Below are 3,708 nucleotides of genomic sequence, written 5' to 3'. Positions count from 1 at the left end.
AAGGTGGCGACACGCATTAGAGGATCCGCTGGTCTCTTCGTAATTTTGAGAACTTCAGTTACAGTAGTACAGGCGAGAGAGTGGTGGATAAGAAACTGTGTGTCGGCGTTGTTCAGCAGTTGTTGGGTATGTGAGTGGAAATATATGCTACACATGTTCGAAGCAATCACCCAGATGATGTAGGCTACCAATCACCGAAATGAGAAAAAAAAAAAACTTCCCCTGCGCTTCACCAGCCTTTGGATACACATACAAATAGATCCAAAACCTATGGCTTAAATTAAATGATTTCGTAATGACAGAAAGCCATGTAAATCGCGTGGTAATTACCTTTATGTTGGGGTAACTTGTAACTTCTCACATGAGGAGCTGGTAATGTTAAGTGCATAGACAGTAAGTGTCAACGCTAACCAGGCTAATAAACAAACCATGCTACGGTGAGTTAACGTCGAAGGGCAAAGTCATGTGACTTCTAGTTGTAGTCTGTTTATGAAATGAAAGGAGCAATTTCGTTTTTTAAAAGAAGGCAAAATAGTGTGATATTTTCAGTTAGTAGGCTAGATTATTACTCTACACACACTGAAAAATATTGAGGCAAATTGTAGACCCTTCCATATACAACTAAACACAGATGTTGAAGGTCTTACTTAAGTGGATTTTTAAAAATCATTATTCTATGTAATTTGCACTTTCAGAAATAAGAGATGCTGTAGGCCTATTTTAAGTTTTATAGCTGATTGTCTTATTTTGTTTACAACTTACAGATGGAGTCTGGGTACTATTGTACTGTTTAGCCTACATCTCCCATACAAAAATGTGATATATGGCAATATATGTAAATCACATATATTATGTATATGTGAATGTATGCTTCACACATATAAGTCACATATATACACATACATGTCAAATATATTTCAAAATATAGCAAAATTGGCCGTTTTTATATATGTCACATATATTTTCCCAGATATACAAATATATTACAAATATATGTTAGTTGCATATATGTTAATATATGATAAGTTATGTATTTGTACGCATACTAGGGATACCAATATATTGCAAATATATGTCTATGGACATATATTTGCACTCATATAAGGTAAATATATTGCAGAATGTATGTAATGTTCTGCTATGTCACATAGAAATATGTCACAATATCTGTATCAGAAATATAACATTGTTGATGTTCCAAAGAAAACACACAAAATATTTGTTTAACCTTTTATTAAAGTTTAGTTTTTCCACACTAACAGTGAGTACACTCTCCAGGTAGAAACTTTTTTCCCCTTTATGGAAGTGGCACACATTGATTTGGCATATGCAGAATGTACTCTGTGTTCTCAGGGCAGCAGTCCTCACAAATCACCACCTGCAAACAGGGAACAGAGAAGATTAATATGCTGTAAAACACACATAACATGAAAAGACCATCACTGAAGCACTACTACCTTCACATGCATCTTTAATAAACACACACCTTGGCACAAGTAAGCTTAAATAAGGGCTATGAGATGAAGAACATGTACCCTAATGATCCATACATCAGAATACTTTGGCAAGATTTGGGAAAGATTCTTGAAAGATTGGAGTCTTTTAACTAATGCCCCCATTCAAGCTTTATTCAAAAGACTATCTTTCAAGAATCTTTCCCAAATCTTCAAAGTCTTCTGTTGTAAGGATGGCTTAACACTACCCTTCACAAACTAAAGATCCATTTAGGCCTACTAACATTCACGTTAGCCTGCATGGTTTTTAGCAGCCACTTTAAATATAAGTTAGCTGCTATAGCTAGGTTAGCTAACTTACTCACACCTGATATTTCATTCAAACTAAAACTTATATTCATAACGACATCTCAGACAGGCTTGTTGTTGGATATGATGTTAACTACCATTTTAGATATTCCACATAATGGTAAAGTTAGTTAATGGAAAAGTTAACATTAACAGCTAACATCGCTAACGTTAGCAATATTAGCTCGCTAACATTATCGATAGCTAATTGATAACATTAACATTAGCTAATTGTAACATGATGGTTAGACTGTTAACAAACGGATTTGGTTAACATTACATTATAAAAACAATATTTTATAACTGATTCCCGTTTACTAAAGGCTTTCTTACCTTGGATATGATGACAGCAGAGTTTGTACAGCTTAGGCTACACAGTCGGATGCATGACAAAAAGTGACGGTTGAAGTCACCGTGGTTGGAGTTCAAATGTCAGTCCAGGGTGGGGGATGGGTATTGCTGTGTGCGCATCCGTTATATTTAAAGTAGCTTTGGCCTCACACATTTTTCATGCACATAGTGCAACCCAAAGCGCTCCACACAAAACATTGACACATAAGGCAGCATAGTCGACACCTTATCTGTGACGCCAAGACATAAACAAATATATTCACACTGTTCTCCATTTGGAAAATAAGTAATGTAATCTAGTGTATGGATATGTATGCCACCATATATGGAGACTACAAATATGTCTGCCACATATTCACACATAAAGTTCTCCATATATTTAGAAAATAAGTAGTGGAATCTAGTGTATGGATATGTATGCCACCATACATAGAGACTACATATAAGTCTGTCACATATTCACACATAAACTTCTCCATATATTTGGAAAACAAATAATTGGATCTAGTATATGAAGATATATAGCATCTTATATGGGAAATTAAAATATTTTGTATGCATGTATGGACATATAGCTTTGAATATATGTTTGACATAAATATTTGAATCACATATATGTCCATATAAGTAAAATTATAAGTCCCTGTTATTTGACATATATGTTCATATATTTGCCATATATCACATTTTTGTATGGGCTTACACACTTCAGGCTGTTGCAGATAGCTCAGGGAAGAGACTGTATGACACTAGGTGGTACAGCCTGATACATGCACAATAAAAAAAAATTGCTTTCTGCATTTTTGGTTTTGCTTTTCCCTCCATTGTACCGAACTCGTACCGAACCGAGGTATGAACCGAACCGTGACTTCTGTGTACCGTTACACCCCTACAGGCTATGTTGAATAAAGTTCACAAAACAGTTATTTTCTTATTTAACAGTATGATTGTATGTCAGTATTATGATTGTATGTCAAACAATTAGAGATAAGATCAATAACCAATCAGTTTCACCAAATATACATACTCCATTGCAAAATTACAGAATCACAGATGATACCTCAAACAACATTTAATTCATTTACATATACACAACATATTAGATCTTACCTCCACAATTTCCTCATCAAAATCTACAACTAGTCTACTAAACCTTATTCCTACTCACCTTCTTAAGACTGCTCTCCCCTTCCTAGATAATGTTTTGCTCTAGATTATAAATAATTCAGTGCTATCAGGGCATGTACCGCAGTCGTTTAAGACATCTGTTATTAAGCCCTCCCTCAAAAAACCTAGCCTTGTATCGATACTGGTCTTCCTGGACCTCAGCGCTGCCTTTGACACCATAGACAATGACATACCACTTAGGCTTGAAAATTTGATAGGCATCAAAGACTCAGCACTCGCTTGGTTTAGATCAGTGTTTTTCAACCACTGTGCCGGGGCACACTAGTGTGCCGTGAGAGATCATCAGGTGTGCCGCAGAAAATTACCCAAATGTCACTCACTGGTCCAGAAAAGCAACTGTTGCATCAAAGAATTTATAACCACATAC

General features: G+C 35.5%; 1 long non-coding RNA gene across 1 annotated transcript; it reads right to left on the bottom strand.

Moving 5' to 3' along the window:
• Window positions 1-1,218: 1,218 nt before the first annotated feature.
• Window positions 1,219-2,267, bottom strand: LOC121684052. The gene is made up of 2 exons (XR_006023007.1): window positions 2,136-2,267; window positions 1,219-1,378 (listed from the first exon to the last, which is right to left on the bottom strand). It is a non-coding gene; the product is annotated as an uncharacterized LOC121684052 (long non-coding RNA).
• Between the last annotated feature and the right edge of the window lie 1,441 nt (window positions 2,268-3,708).

The sequence above is a fragment of the Alosa sapidissima genome, chromosome 15 (genome assembly GCF_018492685.1).
Source record: "Alosa sapidissima isolate fAloSap1 chromosome 15, fAloSap1.pri, whole genome shotgun sequence".
NCBI lineage: Eukaryota > Metazoa > Chordata > Actinopteri > Clupeiformes > Clupeidae > Alosa > Alosa sapidissima.
This window is presented reverse-complemented; position numbering and strand designations above follow the sequence as displayed.